This window comes from Cryptomeria japonica, chromosome 8 (assembly GCF_030272615.1).
Source record: "Cryptomeria japonica chromosome 8, Sugi_1.0, whole genome shotgun sequence".
NCBI lineage: Eukaryota > Viridiplantae > Streptophyta > Pinopsida > Cupressales > Cupressaceae > Cryptomeria > Cryptomeria japonica.
In genome coordinates this window covers 67,298,932-67,320,243 of record NC_081412.1, presented here as the reverse complement: position 1 = coordinate 67,320,243, position 21,312 = coordinate 67,298,932, and the positions used below count along the sequence as shown (strand labels likewise).

General features: G+C 39.8%; 1 protein-coding gene across 3 annotated transcripts in view; it reads left to right on the top strand.

Annotated features, from left to right (window-relative positions):
• LOC131046359 (protein HESO1) overlaps positions 1 to 21,312 on the top strand; it is a 208,327-nt gene that overhangs the window by 28,607 nt on the left and 158,408 nt on the right. The window lies entirely within an intron of this gene.

The following is a 21,312-nucleotide window of genomic DNA, read 5'->3' as shown; positions in this document are numbered from 1 at the left end:
TGATGCAGATCCTAATCTCTACCTCAAAAGAAATAAAGGAGATATGCTAATATTGATTTTATATGTTGATGACTTATTAATCACAGGAAATGATCACCTAATAGATCAATGCAAGAAAGATCTATCCACAGAATTTGATATGAAGAACTCGGGGTTTCTTCATTACTTCCTAGGATTGGAAGTATGGCAGAATTGTGATAATATTATACTGAACCAAAGGAAGTACACCTTGGACATATTGACGAGATTCAGAATGCTAAACTGCAGGCCGATGACCTCTCCTATGGAAACCAACTTCCATAAACTTAAAGAAGCAGCAGCAGAGTCAAAACCCACTGACCCTACTCAATATAGGTAGATGATTGGGTCCCTGATGTATCTGGTAAATACAAGCCCAGATATTTGTTATGCTGTTAATACTCTAAGTCAGCTCATGTGTGAACCTAAGGAGATACACCTGGTTGCAGTAAAACATGTAATGAGAAACTTACAAGGTACTCTAAAGCTTGGTCTTAAATATGAGAAAATTGACATAGACCTACATGGATTTACAGATTCAGATTGGGCTGGTAGTGTGATTGACAGAAAGAGCACTTCAGGGTGCTGCTTCAGTCTAGGTTCAGTCATGATATCCTGGATCAGCAGAAAACAATCTTCAGTAGCTCAGAGTTCCACTGAGGCTGAATATATTGCAGCTTCCATGGCTGCTCGAGAGGCAGTATGGCTTAGGAAGTTGCTTGTGGGATTGTTTGGTGAACCTATGAAACCTACAGTTATTCAGTGTGATAATCAAAGCTGCATAAAACTCTCTGTAAATCTAGTATTTCATGACAGGTCCAAACATATTGAGATTCCATACCATTATGTGCAAGATATGGTTGACAGGAATGTGATTAAATTAGAATATGTGTGTACAGGAGATCAGACTGCAGATATTCTGACCAAACCTCTTTCCAGAGTGAAGGTTGATCACTTCAGAAAGGGCTTAGGTATGATAGAAAGGTAATCTGCTTTGTAATCTATACTTACATACATTTAAGATGTTTAATGTGTAAACTTCTTTGTCATGTTTGGACAATCTTTGGTTTTTCTTTGCCACCTGTGTTCATATCTAAGAGGTGACGATCTCTCAGATACTAAACACTTGTATGTAGACATCATAAGGTGACGATCTTATGGTAGTCAAACTAGCGATCATGTTGGATCTCTGGTAAGTCATGGATGTGCTATGACTGCGTTGTGATAAAACATTTATAAAATGTTATTGCACTTATCACAACCTGGATATGATGAGAATTTAAACACTTTTCATATGGTTATCCTTGTATTGCATGTTTAGGCAATACTGATATCATGTGCTTAGGTGATATCTCAACCAGTGATCATGTTGGATCTCTGGTAAAGTCATGGATGTCTCATGACTGTGTTGTGAGAAACATTTATAAAATGTTATTGCACTTATCACAACTTGGATATGATAAGAACTTAACACTTCTCATATGGATTATCCTTAAAAGTATTGCATGTTTAGGCAATACAGATATCACATGTTTAGGTGATATCTTGATAAATATTTGTATCACATGCTTAGGTGATACTTTATAAACATGCTCAGGTGATGTTCTTTTATTTTTCATATCATATGTTTTGATGATATTTCACATGATATAGATTTTGATGACTGACATTGTCTTTGTTATGAAAGAGAAATGTGATGCAGGTTACCTATCTTCCAGAGCTAAGAGGGAGTGTTAATCCATTATAGCTCCTGCAAGATAAGTAAAACCATACTTATATATGCTGTTATTCATACTATTTAAATCATGCTGACAATACTTATCGCATTGTTGATAATAATTCATACATCGATATTGAGTATTGATATCCATACTAATCATATCGATATCATACTATGCTATCAATGACAGCATACTACGATGCCGATATCATTAGTAATGCCTTGATGTAACTACAGTTCAATAATGTGTATCGAACTTAATTATATTGCAATGTGTATCGAACTTAACTAAATGCTGTTGTTATTAAAGCACCGATTCAAATATACAATGCGCCTTTGGTTATCGGGTGCATTAAGGCACCGATCCTAATTATGATATGCAATATGATTATCGGGGTTATATGTGAACCGATCCATTATAGCATTTGTTAAGAGATAAAACAAACGTATATTGAAAAGGCACCGATCAATGGGTGCATTGATCGGTCATGCCTAAAAGGCATGAGCGGTCAATACACCTATTGACCAGTTGCCTAAATGATATATATACCAACTGAATTCATTTGGAGAAGACATAGAAAATATTTTAATGATCTCTCTCCCACAGTCTGCACATAAATAAATCAGAATTGTTAGACACAAAAATAATAAATTGCAATCACATAGCATTACTATTTTTTAACTTGTTCTTCAATAGAAATTGAATATACTTTACAATAGCAAGGCGGTTTTTTGTGAGTTTGGCAACACGTTGTCATTGATTTGGTAGCCGTTTCATGCTTCCTTAAACTGCGTTTTACCTCTTCAAAGACGTTTTTGCATGCCATGATTTGGGGTTTGGTTGCCACGATTTCACTCCATGATTAGGCGTTTGGCATTGTTCTTCTCCTACGTGGTATTTCTTTGAAGATTTGACTCATTCTACTTGCATTTTGCAACACATTTTGCTGTTTATTCTTCAAATCCGAGTTTGGAAAAAACATGGCAAGGTTTTTTGGTGTCTATTTCTATTTAAGAGATTGATTCTTCCTTCCAAAGATTGTTTCATCTCTTGAAGAGGCATCTTGGTTAAGCAAGCATACCGGGTTGTTCTTCAATGTTAGATTTACCATCATCTTCCATTCCAAAGAAGATGAAGTATAAATATGACAAGTACTAGATTGAAGTTTCCCCTTCACAAGTTTCCTCTCCTTTGGATCATATCAAGGATACGAAAATAGGGCATGTTGACATGTCAGAATTCATCAAAAGGGTGGAGGATCTGCAGGATAGTAATATGCAGCGGTTGTTGGACAGCCACATTCATCATGCATCTTGTTTTCCAGTGGCTGCCGTAGAATCTGAATTTGTTCTCGCTTGTGCTCACCATTTCGACAAGGAGACGAGAACCATTAGAAATGATGATGGTGAGGCAATAATCTGCCTTGATGCAAATACTATTGAGAAAGTCTTCAGAATACCATCAACACCTGTGTATATGGAGATTTCAAAGGATAGTGCAGCTGAGTACTATGTCAAGAGGGAAAAGGACTGCAAATGCCACATTAACCAATGGATTCATGAGTCGCGAGCCGCTTTCACAAGGTGGGCTAAGTTGTACCGTTGTGACTTAAAGTGGGAAATTGGAGACATCATTACTCTCCTCAGCAGGATGTTGGGTCTTAAGCATTCTAATGTTTTTGAGCCCTGGATGTATGAATTTATCATGTTCATATGGCAGTCCCATCATATATCATGGGGAGAGATTATCAGTGACGCTTTGTGTGAACAACTTGCAGTAGTCCCTACTACCATGACATTCTATATGAGCTCATACTTAGTGTATTTGGCAACATCACTTAGACATTTCGCTGGTCTTTCTACTAAGGGTGATTGTTCGCTTATACCTGTGTGGGAATACTATGATCAGCTGCTCTTGAGACCCAACAAATTACATTTTAGGAGGGTTCAAGATGCATTCTTTGGTTACTTCATGTGCTAGTTTGACAAGACTCTAAAGAACAAAAGGGTGTTAGATGAAGCACCGGAAAGAGTGAATGAGTATGGTTGCTTGTTCCTTCAATTCCCGACTTTCACTTATATGAGAGTCGGATGCTACAGTGGGCAGCCATACATGCTTCCCAGATACTCAACTGATAAGATTATTCTTATGGAGTTGGGAAGACAGATCATGGCTGTTCATGCACATCAATCTGTCAAACATAAGGTTGGGATGGGGATTTCTACAACTAACCCATTGAAGATTGGTCGGTACTCCTTTATCACATCCACCAAAGCCAAAGTTATGGAGACCGAGATGTAGGAGATTAAACTCAAAAGGTTTAAGTCAAGGGCAAATTTTGACTACCGAGGTATGTTGGAAAGGATCAAAAAGTCCTTCATACATGTGCATCGCATTGAGGATATCTGGGTGGATCTCCGTACAAAAAAGGAGGTTCTCAAGATGGACTACTGCAGACTCACCCTTGAGCAGGTTATTGATTTGAACCTGGTGGACATTCCGCAAGGGATGATTGATGATGGGAATGTACTCGATCCGGAGTATGTCTCACGAAGAGTTGATGAAGCCCCACTTCCTTTAATCCAGTGGTCACATAAAGAATGCACTTCCCTTCTTGAGAGATTTCAGCCTATCCTAGCTAACACCAACACTTGGCTCAAAGGTAATGGTGTTAGACTCATCAAGATCAAGGTTGGAAAAGAAGATTCTATGGGGCCTCTTGGACGTAAGTCTGATATTCAGATTGACAACAAGGAAGGTGCATCATCTTCAGGCACAAGGATCAAATTGCGGGTTAGTCGGGCAATAGTGCTTCCTCATGAGGAGGCGACAGTTCGTGGGAAAGAAATGTCCCAGATTCACCTTTATGTGATTGATCCTGATGATCCGGAGGAAGGACAACAATCAGATGATGCTCCAATGTCACTGGCTTCGGAGTCACCTCATGAGATTCCCTCCTTAGTTTCCATGGAGCTGCCTCTATCTCCTCCTGACATAGTAGTGGATGAGTCTCTTCAGAATGCCGTTCTCATTTCTGCAGTTGAGCCACCTCTTGATCATCAACAAGAGAGTTTGCTGGAAATCTTCGAGGATACTCTGCATGCATTCATTTGTCAGAGATTGATACCTCTACTTCCGGCTTTGAAGAGTTTATGAAACAATCTTCATGCCCTTTGGTTACCGAGCAAACCATGGTTGCCATCCAGACAGATATTTCCCCTAGGGTGAGCATGGCTGTTCAAACAAAAACTGCTTCTCCTTTGCTTTCAGCTGCTACTGAAGGAGAACTAGTCGTTTTACCTCCATGGCTTAGTTCTTTCACTCCCAAGAGGAAGAAGCAGGAAATTTCTCCCGATGTCTTTGATTATCAGCAGCTCAAGCAATCTATGGCCAAGGTTGCTAAGAGAGCCAAGACGATCTCAAGGGTAACAGTTGACAACAACAAGATGAAAGTGGTGGAAATTGTTGAGCCCCTTGTAAATAAGCCACACGTGGAAATGCAAGCTGCTGATTACAGGGTTACAAGGATAGAATTGGGTAAACAAACGCATGAAGTGGTCAAGCATGATGCCCAACAATCTGTAGCTTCACTGGTACAACGATATGATGAACTTCTAGCGAAGAAAGACAAGCTAGAAGAGGAGAATAGGCAACTTGTTGCAGTTGTTCATAAAATCATAAAATCTGTTGGTGAAGGGAGTAATCTTTCAACTTCTTCCGGTTCACAAGAATCAATTCGGGGAGTTGAAAGAGTTGCTCAGAAGGTACAAGCATTAGACTCTTGGGTGGATCAACTTCATGATCTGTGTGTGCAAGTGTTAAAAGACATTCCAAATGATGGTTAAGTTGGAGACCATTGAAGAAAAATTGAATCATACCTCCGAGACTTTCAAACAGAACTTGGAAAGGGTTGAAGGTAGCTTAACGGTTTGGCGCAAGATGCCTCGACAACAGTTGAGTGTTCTTCAGGAGCATGCCATTATTCCTTCAAGGGTCATGTATCTGGAATTTGAAGAGCTTCTAGAGAACAAAGCCCTCGTTCTCAAATCCCTCATTGAAGAGATTGATGACGCAACGAGAGTGCGAGTTGAAGTATTCTAAGGTGTTGTTTCTCACTGTGAGAAAGCCTCTTGCAATATCATGGGTCAAAATGGGGAGTTGATACCAGAAGAAGTACTCGCAGATCTACAAATGAAGATTCATGAGTGGAGGAGTGAGCAATTTTCAGCTGCCTCAATTCAAGTTTTGATGAAACATCAAATCTTCTTGCATGAAATCCAGTCCACTTTGGAGAAGAACAACTTTATGCTTCTTCAATGCCATGATCCCATTATTAAGACCATGATTGTTGCCAAGAACACCCACGAGCCGAATCCTGCTGAGCTACGAACGACCATCTAGAAGTTCGAAGGATTCATGTCTTCACATGTTGCAACCTAAGTGTTTTTCAACACTTAGTTGCATTTTTTTCAGAATTGTAATCTTTTAGTTGTAGTTTTTTTTTTGACATGTTTAATTGTAAAAACATTTTGTAAATTGCAAGTCAAGTCGTTACTTGCACTTTTGTAATTACAAGTAGACGAGTAAAAAGTCAATTTAGAATAGGACTTGTAACTTTGAATAAGTCATAGTTAGTTATAGAATAAGTCTTGGTGGTTGAGAGAATTTCTCAAGTTAGTTAGGATCCTCCCACCTTTTTCTCAAGACTCCTCTCCTATAAATACTTGAGGGGGTCTATTGTAATCTTTATCTTTTGGAAAACAAGCAAAAACTCTGCCAAATTTGCAGCAAAGAAGACTTTGAACTTTTATGTGTAAATTGAAGAATTGAAAGAAATAGAAGAAAATTACTCAAGTATTGAGACTTTGTGCTATATTCTTGGGTTTATGTTCAACATTACCTTTCTTGCAAGTGTTTCTTAAAGGGCTTAATCAAATTTGATTTTCAGACTTTGTGCTGCAAGTATTGGAGATTAATTTAGTTAAAATAGAAGTTCTATTGAGAAAAGCTGTAAGACTTTGTGCTTACACTTGTTCTTGAGAGAGATTAGAAGTAGATTTAATAATAAGAAATAACTGTGAAATTTTAAGCTCACACTAGTTCTTGTTGTCTTGTGTAGAAAGAAATAAGTTATTTTAGACTTTGTGCTGTCATAATTTGTTCTTGATATCATTAGAATAGAAAATGGTAGATAGGACTTCACATAGTCAAGACTTTGAGCTTGATATTGCTGTTCCGTCCCGAAGGAAGTGAGGGAAGTCTTTGAACTTTCAGGAAACTTCATTTCCTTTCTCTCATTTCATTTCAAAAAGTTGTTATTGCTGTTTTATGTTAAATTGCTATCACTTTTCTGTGAAGAGAAAAGGATATTGACTTTCTTGAAAAAAGAAGAAAGACTGCTGTTCCATCCTATTTTAGTTTTAGTATTAGATAGATAGGGGGAGCCTTCCCTATTTCCAACTGTTGGTGTAATTATTTATTCTTATAGGATATAATTACACTTTACTTAAGTTAACTTAGGATAATGCATCTCATCGTAGTTTGGATATGAGACACTTAGGGAAGTGTGCACATAGGGATGATGCTTGTAGGAGAAATTCCACCTTTTGTGGTCTTATCTTGCTGTTACATTCCACATTCGGTGGGTGATCCACCTCTTGTGGACTATTATATTATTTCTCCTACCTACCCCTACTTTTTCTTACCTACCCTTGTTTCTCATTGAGCCACATGTCATGATTGTGTGCTCACATATCCATTCGGCTTTGCCTATATAAGCAGACCCATATTCATTGTATTGGTTAATCCAGCTGATCACTTTTGCATATTGATGAAAATACAGTTTGTTCTTGTCAAACTATTGTCTCTCTTTTGTGTGCTTTTCATTGTGCCCTTGATCTTGGCAAAATCTCACATGGTATCAGAGCCATTGGGGCTTCATTGATTGGTTTTGGGAGACATCTTGGAAGACTTCTAATTTCGGATCTAAGGTACTGTGCATTTTGGAGGCATCCCAGAGCGTTTTCGACCTCACCATTGCGTCTAGGAGGCTGTTTCCATAAAAATCGAGTATAAACTCGACCTATTTTGGAGGAAGTTGATTTTCGGGCTTGAAAAAAATCAGCTTATTAGGCTGTATGGTACGGATTTTTTGAAATTTAAAAAAAATAAATAAATTATTTTCTGCAATTTTTATTTCAAATATTTCGCAGAAAATATTTTGTATTAAAAAAAAAATTCAAATTTTTTTTTTTTTTGTTATAGGGGGGGTACGTTGACCCCACCCCCGTACTGGCCGTGTCCACAGAATTTGCAAGGCCGTACCCGTCGTCGGGTGCTATCCTTCTATCGGCCTTCTCCGTCAGGCATACGTTGCACACTCCAGCGACCGTCGCTTTCCGATATCTCGCCACCTGCTGGCGATCGTCCGGACTGTTGCCTGCCTTACTCTTGTCGACGTCGGCCTACACCGCCCGTGGCCTCCGCTTCCGACGACACTCCGGCACAACGACCGCCTCCCGACTGTCGGCGACCCCCGCTTTTCGGTTGAGCCGTCGTTGCAACCTTCTTGTCGGGCCACCTCTACCACGCGGGACCTCGCCACCCACGTAGACCCTGCCCAGTCAGCAGGTTGACTCAGTTGCCCAGTCATCAATCGTACGCCACCTCAGCGCACTACGTGTACTGAAACGTCATCTGACCTTACCCGCCTCGTTAGCATTTCCGTATAGTATTAAAAATTATGAGACTGTGACACGTGTCAAGTCGATACCGTACGAACATCCAATCAGGCAGGGAGGTGAAGTTTTGACGACGACCATACAATTGTCAAATTTAGGCTCACAGATTGCTGACGTCATCTTTTTTTGAAAATTTTGGACCCCTCCATTGAGTAGTTTGATTTTTTTGGGTCAACTTTGGAGGCCCATAACTGGCTCAATTTTGCTCCTTTTTGGGTGCAATTTTTTTTGATTTGGGCTAATTTTTCGTGCTCTCCGCAGTGGTGTGGTTATTTTCTGATTTTGGTGAACAGGTTGTTTAGAATTTTCAGATTCTCTCAGCAGTACCTGTCCAATCCTCAATTTTGCAACTTTAAAGGCTTCGTTTGGGCCCATATGACCTCCTTTTCAGGTGCTGTTTTTTTGAAAGTGCTTTTTTTTTCGTCTACTTTCATAATCTGTCATCAATTTGCAGAGATTTTGAGTGGATATTGTACTTTCAGAAATTGGTCTTTTTTTGGCCTACTTGGTACTTGTAATTTGCTTGGATCTTAGTTTAGATCTCTTGCATTATCAATTTGAGTCTCCTTTGACCTCTTTGAGGCAGTTGTAAAGTTGAAATCAGAAGTCCACTTTGCCATTTATTGCAAGTGGCCCATTGTACACACACTAAGTATAAAGTGCCAAATCATCATTTGGGGGGGGGGGTTCTTTGATTGAGTGAATTTGGGGGGGTGTCTTGTGTGATTGTGCCTCTCTTTCCTTGTGCTCTTTCTTTGTTGTTGCTATGAGTCCTAAATTTCCACCTTTAATTCCACATAACTATGCATCTTGGAAAATTAAAGCATGGAGCAAACTAATGGAAAAAAGACTCATGCATTACATAGATGGAACAATAGCAGCACCGACAGATCCTAAGGCTGATCCTAATGCTCAATTAGAATGGCTCACTAAAAATTGCTTGGCTCTTGGAACTTTGTGCAAGTATGTATCAGATGACCTCATCTTTCACATTGAGAAGTGTTCTACAATCAAAGAGGCTTGGGATATCTTTTAGAAATTGTATGGTCAAGTTGGTGAAATCAGAGGCTACAAGATTGACAATGAGATCACCAACTTGGATTCCAAGAGTTTTGATACAATCCAAGATTATGTCACCAAAGCAAATTAGCTAAGAGCAAATCTTAAGGATTTTGGAATTGACAAAAAGGATGCTCAGTTGATATTCAACTTGTTGGACAAGCTTTCACCTGAATATGCAGCATTTGTTTCTAGCTTCCAAACCTATCGCTTGACAGTGGGGAGTTCCTACGCTATGCCTTCATTTGATGCTTTCACAAAAATGTTGATGTTGGAACAATCTAAGTTGTTGAACATGGGGGTTCTCAAGTCTTCAAAGTCCAAGGCTTTGGTGGCTAATCAAAGGAGTCAAGGGAGTCAAGGCAAAGATTCCAATAAGAAGAAGAAGCAATCTAAGTCAAAGCCACAACAGGAAAAAGGACAATCATCCTCTCCATGACAAGGCGATTTTTCATCCTCTTCCAAGAAGGGGAATCCACCTAAGAAGGATAAACCAACTTTTGCTTATTGCAAGAAGTATGGTCATGATGAGCATCGATGCCACACCAAGCAAGTTGATGAGTTGACACATCTCCTTGAGAAGAACAATATCAATTTGCCATCTGCCTACAACAAAAAGGAATCATCGCCTTCTACTTCCTCACAATCTAAGGGAAAAGGGCAAGCATTTGTGGCTAAAACAGGTTCTTCACAGCAGTGGATACTTGACTCGGGTGCCTCTTATCACATGGGTTCTACAAAGGAGCAATTTTCTTCATTGGAGCCATCAAAGGTACCTCACATTTACATAGGTGATGATACACAAGTTGAGGTTGAAGGGAAAGGTTCGGTTGCCATGGATGATGGAACATTTGAGAATGTTCTTTATGTTCCTAACTTGTCTACCAATCTTCTCTCTATCTACCAAATCACTCACTATGGGAATGGGAAAAAGGTTGAGTTTACACTTGATTCAGTTGTGGTAAAAGAACTTGATAATGATGCCTTGGTAGCAGTGGGACAAGTCAATGACAACTCAAGGCTTTATTCATTCTCCCACTTTGTGCCAAGTTCTCCTTCTAGGGCCTTGCTTACGCATTCAACTTCAGAAAGTAAGCTATGGCGTGAGCGGTTTGGGCATCTCAACTACCGCTATCTTTAGTAGCTTAGCACTAAAGACATGGTCACAGGTCTACCTCGAATCAGTTTTTCAGAGGGTGTATGTTCAGGATGTTCCATGGGCAAGCATCTCGAGGAGAAGTTTAATAAGGGGAAAACTTGGAGAGCTTTGGAAGTTCTTCAACTTGTTCACAGCGATGTAGCAGGTCCATTTCCATCACCTTCATTTAGTAGGGCCCGGTTATGTCCTCACCTTCATTGATGACTACTCGCACTTCACTTGGGTCTATTTTCTTGTTCATAAGAGTGAAGTGTTTGATAGATTTCTAGACATCAAGGCTCATGTGGAGAAGCAATCAGGGAAAGTGGTCAAGATTCTTCGCACAGATAATGGAAGGGAATATGTGAACAAAAGACTTGAGGATTTTTGTACATTTGAGGGGATTGATCTTCAGCATTTAGTTGCCTACACTCCACAACAAAATGGAGTTGCAGAATGCAAGAATAGAACTCTCAAAGAAATGGCTAGCTGTATGATACATGCACGTTCCCTTGATCCCGCCTTTTGGGCAGAGGCTATCAGTTGTGCTACACACATCTAAAATCGGGTTCCTCACAAAGCTTTGACGGGTATTACTCCTTTTGCGGCTTGGGCTGGTAGGAAACCGATTATGAGACATTTTAGAGTCTTTGGGTGTCCAGCATGGGCTCACATTCCTCCGCAGAAATGCAAGGCATTGGAACCTCAGAGTAGGCCTTGTGTTTTTATTGGATATCCTGAGGGTGTTAAGGCATATCGATTGATGGATCCAGAGACACATGAGGTGTTTATTGAGAGGAGTGTTCATTTTGAGGAAAGCTCTCCTAGCTTAGCCTCACTTCCTCCTCTACCTTCCTCCATTGTGGATAGTGATGAGAGTGATTCAGATGATGAGACTACTTCAACTCCGACTTGCAGGGTTACACCTCTGCAGGGTCCACTAGTAGTTGAGGAGCCTCGTCCTCCACCTCCACCTAGACCTTGTTGGGCTTGACAAACACTTGAGTCAGCGAGTTCTCTTGTTGGAGATCCTTCAGATACACGGAGGATTTGATCACAACATCAGGACCTTCCACATGCATACATTGCTACCGCTTCCGATCCACAGACATTTTAGGAAACATCAGGGGTTCCCTAGTGGGACCAAGCTATCAAGGAAGAGTATAGTTCGTTGATGAGGAACAACACTTGGGGGTTAGTCCCTCTCCCTAAGGGGAGAAAGATGGTTCGATGTAAGTGGATTTATCGGACCAAGTTTGCAGCGGATGCTAGTGTGGATAAGTATAAGGCTCGACTTCTTGTGAAAGGTTTCTCACAAGTTCCAGGTGTTGACTATATTGAGACCTTTGCACCCGTAGCCAAGATGAACTCCATTCACTCGACACTTGCTATTGCTGCAGCTCATGGTTGGGCTGTCCATTAGATGGATGTGAAGAGTACTTTTCTTCATGGGGATCTTGATGAGGAGATATATATGGAGTAGCCACAAGGTTTCATCCAGGATTCTTCATTGGTTTGCCGACTGAGGAAATCTCTCGATGGCCTTAAGCAGACCCCTAGGGCTTGGTACGCCGAGATGGATTCCTTCCTTCTCTCAGCAGGGTTCACCAGGTGTCATTCCGATCCGAATGTCCACATTTTGCGACAGGATGATTCACACTTGATACTTGTGCTCTATGTTGATGATTTGATCATTATAGAGAGCACCTCATCCATCATTAGCATTGTCAAATCTGCTTTGCATGACAAATTTGCTATGACTGACTCGGGTCTTTTGCACTACTTTCTCGTGATAGAGATTTCACAGTCACCTTCCGGGATTATACTTTTGCAGCCCAAGTATGCTCTTGATTTACTTGCACGCTTTCATATGGCTGATTGTAAGCCTGCATCGACTCCCTTTCTTTTAGGAGTCAAGCTTGAGGCTCAGTGCTCTTCTCTACGAGTTGATGCCACAGTGTATTGTCAACTTGTGGGTAGTCTCATCTACTTGACTCACACACGCCTTGACATTTCATTTGCGGTTGGCATGGTTTCCCGTTTCATGCAGGAGCCACATGAGCTTCATTGGAAAGCCGCCAAACACATCCTACACTACATCCAAAGTACACGTCATTATGGGATTCATTATGCAACAGGCACATGATTTCACTTGGTTGGATACACAGACTCCGATTGGGCTGGTGATCTTGATGATCGTAAGTCTACTTCTGGTTACAGTTTCCACCTTGGTTCGGGCCCCATTTGTTGGCAGAGGAAGAAGCAACATGCTATTGCTCTCTCTTCGACTGAGGCTGAGTATCGAGGGGTTGTTAATGCAACAACTGAGACTATTTGGCTTCAGCATATTCGCATTGAGTTTGGGTTGTCCACTCCACGACCGATAGTTTTGCATTGTAACAATCAGAGTGCTATTGCAATCTTGAAGAACCTGGTTTAGTATCAGCGGACCAAACACATCGACATTCATATGCACTACATTCGAGAGCTAATTCAGGAGCAGGTCATTGATTTGTAGTATTGTCCTACAACGGAGCAGGTTGCATGATGTTTCATCAGGGGGGGTCAGCTGACTTCTCCTTCCTCTCTTATGGGTGGGCTTTTTCCTCTATGAGGTTTTGTCCTTCTTCTTTGAGAGTCTCTTTGTACATTTATCTCTCTTTTGGGGGGGAGTTTTTTCCCACTGGGTTTTCTCCCTTTCTCCGTTTGTGAGAGATTGCATTGCATAGGTTTGCTTGCATTTGCATATTGTACATGGGTACCTATCATGGCCTAGTAGCCGGGACCCATCTTGCATTGTTGACTTGAGTTTTCATTCTCCTAAGTTGCACTTAAGGGGGGGTGTTGGTGTAATTATTTATTCTTATAGGATATAATTACACTCTACTTAAGTTAACTTAGGATAGTGCATCTCATCGTAGTTTGAATATGAGACACTTAGGGAAGTGTGCACATAGGGATGATGCTTGTAGGAGAAATTCCACCTTTTGTGGTTTTATCTTGCTGTTACATTCCACATTCGGTGGGTGATCCACCTCTTGTGGAATATTATATTATTTCTCCTACCTGTTGTGACCATTTCACACATCGCCCCATTAGAATGGGGACCCCTTCTTTTTCTTAGGGTTTTTGCTTTTCTTGGTTAGGTTTTCTCTTTGCTTGCTGGGTTTTGGAGTGAAGTGAGTGGTCGCCTGGGCTGGGTAGATTAGGGTTTCTCTCTGAGAGCTCGTCTTAGGGTCTCTTTCAAGTTGAGTCCAGCCTGGTCTTGGGAAGTCCTTAGTCGTCTGCCTTGAGCCCTAGGTTTGCCTTAGTGGATCTTTTCCTTTCAGGAGAAGTGAAGATGGATAGGTGGATCGAAAGGGTGGATAGGTCTCAAATTCAGGATAGGTTTGGATTAATAGCTTTCTTGTCAAAGTCCCGATTTCCTCCAGGTCCGAGTCGATTGAGCAGAGTCGATGGTCAGAGAGAGATGGAAGTGGCGATTTCAGAAACTGATGAACAAATGCACTTGATGATGATTGAAGGAGTTTTGAAAAGATATGATCAAGGTTGTTGACTTTTGAGGCATAATTGGGAAAGTTAATACATGTTTCACCTTGAAGAAGAGTTTTTAGACTTTGAAATGATGAAAGCCAGCCTGGGAGGAGATTTTCGCTCCTGACCCTTCCAAAGGGTCCAGAGCGAAATCTTCCTTTCTTACCTTCTTTTGGCTCTGAAAACCTAGTTGGACCTTGCTTAGACCAAGTTGAATGAGGAATTCTCTTGATTATGAAAGGAGGAAGATGATTTGATCAAATTGGGAAGAAAATGAGATGAACCAAGGTGAGAAACTAGCCCAAAATAGGGATTTCGCTCCTAACCCTTCCAAAGGGTCCAGAGCAAAAATCCTTGAAGACCTCAAATTCTCACTTATCAAGGCCAAGTTTCTAGTTCCTAAGGCATGGTTGAAGGTACTTTTGAATGTTCTAGCCTTATCAAGATTGAAAAATGAAGGATTTTAGTCAAGAAGATGAATTTCGCTCCTGACCCTTCCAAAGGGTCCAGAGCGAAATTATTGAAAACACACATTTTTCCCTTGACTAAAGTTAGGATCTTGATGGAGATGCATGAGGAAGGGTCTGTGTTTGCCTCCCAAAGAGAATTGGAGTTGAAAAGGTCAATAGTCAAGCTCAAATCTTGATTTTTGCTCCTGACCCTTCCAAAGGGTCCAGAGCGAAAATCTTTGTAGCCCACATTTCCTTCCCAATTTTGGCTAGGTGTTGGTTTCTAGGGCATGTTTGAGGATGAATTGGTATGTTCTTGCCTTGAGATGGAATTGGTTGATTTTGAAGAGCAAGATTTTGGCCTAAAGGAGAATTTTGCTCCTGACCCTTCCAAAGGGTCCAGACCGAAATTCATCATAAACTTCATTTGCTACCTTGTTTGAGCTTGAAACCTTGTCCTTAGGTGGAAAATGATCTAAGTTTGCTTTGTGATGTGGTTTGAAGTTGGAAAAGTGAGTGATCAAGCCTAGAATGAGATTTTCGCTCCTGACCCTTCCAAAGGGTCCAGAGTGAAAATCCTCTTAAAGCTCATTTCCTCCCTAGTTTGACTAAATTTTGATTTGTAGGGTATCTTGAAAGGAAGGATGGACTCTTGTAGCCTTTGGAAATGTTTGGAAGCATTGAAATGTGAAGGATTTTGGACCAAAAGATGAATTTCGCTCTTGACCCTTCCAAAGGGTCCAGAGCGAAATTCCTAAAAACACTTATTTTTCATTGGAGGAGGTCAAATCCTTGGTTTCTTATGGTGTGGATGGAAGCGAGATAGCATGCCTTTGCCTCTTGAGGTTGTTTTGAATTGGAGAAATGAAGAATTTAGCCCAAATCTTGATTTTCGCTCCTGACCCATCCAAAGGGTCCAGAGCAAAAATCTCCCTAGGATGCATTTCCTCCTTTATTTGGCGAAAATTTGATGTCCAAGGCATGAGGAGAAGGAGAATGAACATGACCTTGCCTTTGAGAATGTTTGGTAGCTATGAAAATGAAGGATTTTAGCCAAGAAAGGAAATTTCGCTCTTGACCCTTCCAAAGGGTCCAGAGGGAAATTCCTTACAAGCCTACTTTTTGACCTTTCTTAGGCTTAAAACCTTGTTCCTAGGGCGAAGAAAGATGAGATTCTACCTTGCAATGAAGTTTCAAGTTGAGAGAATGATGATTTTTGGTCAAAGATGAGATTTTCGCTCCTGACCCTTCCAAAGGGTCCAGAGCGAATTTTCTCAAAACCTCTCTTTGCTATCAACTTTGTGCTAGATCAAGTTTGGGCTAAGGTAAAATCAAGAAGGAGATGTCCCTAAGAGTGACTACAAGTTGCTAGAAATCATTGAAACTAAAGGAATGGAACCAAAACAAGATTTTCGCTCCTGACCCTTCCAAAGGGTCCAGAGCGAAAATCTTAAAATCACCTTATTTTCCTTACAAAATCAAGTCAACTTTGACTCTTTATGGTGTGGATGAGTGTGAGGAGAGGTGTTCTTGCCCTGTTGAAGTTGATTGAGGACAAATGATGAAGGAGTAAGCTCAAGTCAAGATTTTCGCTCCTGACCCTTCCAAAGTGTCCAGAGCGAAAATCCCAATTCCACCTATTTTCTCTGCAAGGCAAGGTAAAATTTTGATTTTTATGGCCTAGAGTGGAGTGAGGCAAGGTGTTCTAAGTCTTGGAGGTGATTTGAAGTTGAAAGGATGGAGAAATAACCCTAAAACAAGATTTTCGCTCCTAACCCTTCCAAAGGGTCCAGAGCGAAAATCCTAAAATCTACATATTCCTTTCAAATTTGTGCGAAACCATGCCTAGTCTAAGGTGAAAGATGCCCTTGAGATTGCCTTTGAGTTGATTGTTGTCTCCAAAATGATGATTTTGGGCTAAGAGGAAGATATTCACTCCTAACCCTTCCAAAGGGTCCACGGCAAAAATTCTTCAATCACCTTTTTCTCCTTGCAAAATCAAGTCAAAATTGGATTGAATGAGAGAAGAGAGATGTTTCCTTGCCTTGTGAGGTGAATTCAAGATGAAATGATGAGGAAATGAGCTACAAACAAGAAATTCGCTCTTGACCCTTCCAAAGGGTCCAAAGCGAAAAACCCTAAAACCACCTTTTTCCTCAAGATTTGAGTGAAGTCAGGCCTAAACAAGGGTGAGAGATACCATTTGGATTGCCTGAGATAGACTCTTGACCATTAAAGATGCATATTTTGAGCTAAAATTGGAATTTCGCTCCTGACCCTTCCAAAGGGTCCAGAGCGAAATTCTGGATGGGTCCTGTCCCTGGCTAGGTTTTGAGCAAATTTGACCTTTTGGCCTTGTGAGGATCAAAACAATACTGTCAAGTTGAGATTGCCAAGTTGAGAATAGACCCTGGAGATTGCCTTAGAGAAGGTTGTTGATCAAACAAAGGTGAGTTGTGACCTAAAGGGTGAATTTCGCTCCTGACCCTTCCAAAGGGTCCAGAGCGAAATTCCCATTCTCACCTGATTTATCCATGTGAAAGGCTAAAAAGTTGAAATCCTAGGTTTTGTTAAGCCAAAACAAGCGTATATTCACCTTTTGGAGGATTTTGGAGAGAAAAATGGGGTATTTAAGGCCTAATCAAGAAAATCGCTCCTGACCCTTCCAGAGGGTCTAGGGCGAAATCCTTGAGGACACCTATTATTCACCTTTTCAAAAGCAAATTGCAAAATCATGATGACAAGAACATGGAGTGATGGCAAATCTGGGTTGTAAGGATTTTGATTAATGAAGTGAAGAAAACTTAGATAAAAAGTTCAAACAAGCCTCCTTGGAGAGACCTAAACTATGAACATTCTAGTGCCTAAGGAGAATGAAAATTCATCAAACCTTGATCAAGCTTTAGCATTCGCTAAGCTAGCCTATATTTTTCCATTAAAGTTGCCAATTAAGCACATTTGGGAGACTAAGACAAATTCGCATAAATTGAGGCACTTATAAATGGATCAATTAATTTTTCTAAGCCTTGAAATACATGAAGAATTCACCTAAGCTTTGAAATTAATTTAAGAAAATTTAAAAATCACACTTGAGCACTCAAAATTTATTATTTTCCCTTTACAAACAAGTCGGCCATGCTTATAGAGGAGTTTTATTTTATTTTATTTAAGCCTTTACAAAGTCGGCCTAGAGGCAAAATAGGGTGAGCGCCCTATAAAGGGAAGGTGTTCTTTTGAAATTTTAAATCATTCATTCACTTTCTCTCATGCGAACTTGAAGAGCAGACCTATAAGGCGAATTTCTTACTAGTTAAAGGCAAATTTCCAGATCTTGAAGGTTAATTGAAAGCGAATTTCTGATTAAGAAGGCGAAATTGAGCAGATTGAAAGATAATTTCCAGATTTTGGAAGATATTTGAAGACTAGTTGAAGGCGAATTTCTGATTGAGAAGCTGATTGAAGGCGAATTTCCACATTTTGAAGGAGGCTTGAAGGCTGATTGGAGGTTAATTCATCCAAAGGAGGAGTCTAAAATTCAGATCAAACATCTTTGTCCAGCAAATTCTCATTTTCCTTTATTCATTTTTCAAAGGTTGATAGCTAAAAAATCAAGGAAGAGGTATGTATAATCAGATTTTGAAAGTTTATTCAAGATTTAGTTTGATTTTTTCATAGCAACCCTTTGAAATTCTAAGTCTTGTACGATCAGATTTCAATTCACAATTAATATTAATTTGAAAATTCATAATTCTAGGATTTATCACATTATTTTCAAGTTAATATATAGTTAATTCCTTGAAAAGACTTGAATCCCATACCTTAAGGTATTATGCTCAAACCCTAACTTTAAGCTTTTGTGTAGGTATCAAATGACGACCCCCAGTACCAGTGGATCCACTACTCGACAGGCTCTCATCAAGGAGGATCAGAAGAACGAGAAATTGGAAGACAAGATCAGGATCATCTTTTGCAAAGAGGAGAACACAGTCATCGAAGAGCAGCGAAATCAGATGCATGCTACTATGTTCCTAATCGAGAAAACAAAAGAGCTTGAACCTGGATGGGAGGCGACCCTTCTCACAGCTTTTGATCAAGTCCTTCACTTGGAAGAACGAATGAAGAATCTTCCTGAGATTCCTATTGCTGAGATTGAGAAGATTACGTCCAGATTCATTGAATATGCTAGAAAAGAGCATAGAAAAGGGAACAAAGTTTTAGATGAAAAGTTATTATAAAATGATGTGGCTGCTTAATTCCTATTGGTCTATGTCTCCTCGTTATTTGTGCCAATTTTTATTGGCTATGGATTGATAATGTTTATCTAAATGGGGACTTTTTTGTAACAAACCCTAATTAGGGTTTAGGTGTCAGAATCTCAGCCATTGATCTTCTTTTGATCTAGGCCATTCATTGTATTTGAGAATGCTATATAAGCCCTCACTCATTTCATTTTAAGGGGTTAGAAAAAAAGTTAGAGAGTTAGAGAGAAATAAGTTTAATATCAGCAACAGAGAAATAAGGTGTGAAGAGAGAAATTTGAACAATTGTTGTTTTATTTGGCTATGAGAAATAAAATATTGAAGTTATGGTGTTTTATTGCAATCCTCGTGGCTATTTTCATGGTTGTTTATCTTCTTGAATCACTCTTAGTAGAAATAGCATTTAAGTTTTAAGTTTGAAGGACGAATGTTGTGCTTGATCTTTGATAAGACTCACATTCCAAACCACTAGCTCCTTACTGATTGTAAGAACGCCTTGTGTGGTCAACTGGAAACCTTGAGATTGATTAAGAGTTCAATCATCATTAGAAGTATTGATATGTATTTCATTGATTTTATCTATCTCCTTGGTGATTTGAAAATCGTTGAATCCCCTTAGAAGATCGCACCAATTCCAGTGGAGTTGTAATCCTTTGGTGATACTGAAATTGGTAGAATCTTATCAAGACTAGTCCTCATTAAGTCATTCTTAGGGTTAGTTTAAGCATCTCTTCCTTGAATCCTTTATCTTTTGATCTTTTTTGAAAACCAGTTAGCGTTAGGAAAATCCTGTTCCCTCATTTGAAAAGTAGTCACATGAACAAGCTTTCTCTGAAAGTACATAAGGCCCCTTGAAAAACAGTAAACACAACAACCACTGGTGCTCATCCACGAGTAGAGAACCTACATAAAAGAACCTTGAAGTTTCACCGATTGATCCTTCTTTGCGATATCTTCAGCATTCGGTAACTTTACTCAAGAGAGGATAAGATACCTCTGGGTATTTTATTCTGTGTTTGGTCGTGTACAAAATACACATCAACACTACCTACCCCTAGTTTTTCTTACCTACCCTTGTTTCTCATTGAGCCACATTTCATGATTGTGTGCTTACATATCCATTTGGCCTTGCCTATATAAGCAGACCCATATTCATTGTATTGGTTAATCCAGTTGATCACTTTTGCATATTGATGAGGATACAGTTTGTTCTTGTCAAAGTATTGTTTTTCTTTTGTGTGCTTTTCATTGTGCCCTTGATCTTGGCAAAATCTCACACAACCAACACTCGTCTCACCTTTTCTTGCAACCCTTTTTTAAACTTTAAAAACCTTGCTGATTGTTTGTTTTGAGAGGGATGTTCCACCCAATTTCCTCTGGCATAAATGCACAGCAGCTCAGAAAAGAAATAAGTGAGAGATTTAGGCGGGATTTTTGAGCTTGAGATGGAGGAGTTTGGCATTTATGATGGCAATGTATGGCACTTTTACACTTTAGATGAGATTTTGGAAAGAGATTGGGAGAGATTTAGTTAAGGTAGAAGCCTGGAAGATAGGGAACAAAATAGGCAAATAGAGAGAACAGGTAGAGACAAAGGATGGGCAGAAAGCAGAGAGAGTCAAAGAGGAAGAGGTGTAAGGCTGTGTGAGTCAGATAAGGAGGAGGCTGCCAATCCTATACTCAATCGTGTTTTGATCTTCTGTACAGTTAACACAATTTATGTTTTGTTGTTTGCTTAATCCTTATTATTGTATGTAACAAAATTTCATTTTCAGTCAATGAGATGAAGGGATCATTTAATCTGAAGCTATTCTTTCTTGGGTCAATCTCTGTTAATTTGGGTTGATTTTTGAGGCATTTGCTTGCCTACAAACTGATTTTCTGTTGTGTATGCCTGCTGGGGCTTGCACGTGATATTTTTCTATCAATACCTATATGGATATGCTGTCTCTTTAACCTACAGCAACAGGGGAATCACTTGCAGCAAATAAATATTCAATTTTCCTAAAGGCTGCATGAGTTGCTTTCAGCATGTAGCCTTGTTTTGATTATTGTTGAAATTGAAGGCATGGTATGGACTGTTTGTTGGTGCTGCAATTGGAGAGGTGCCATAAATTCCCTTGGTGAAGGCCTTGTTGAGCAATTATACTTAATCAATAGCACGATAAATTTGGTATGCTAAGAACATCAGAAGGTGTCATGATACTTCAAATTGGAAGACAAAAGTCGTGCTCTGTCCTGAAAGATATAGTCCAAAGCCCTTGATTTTTACACATTTATGGTGCAAATTCAAATTTGTGGGTGCTTGTGGACAAGTCTGTGGTTTTTAATGAACTTAGCATTAACATTAGTAATGTCAATAGGAATGGCCTAATGACTATTGGGGAAACACAT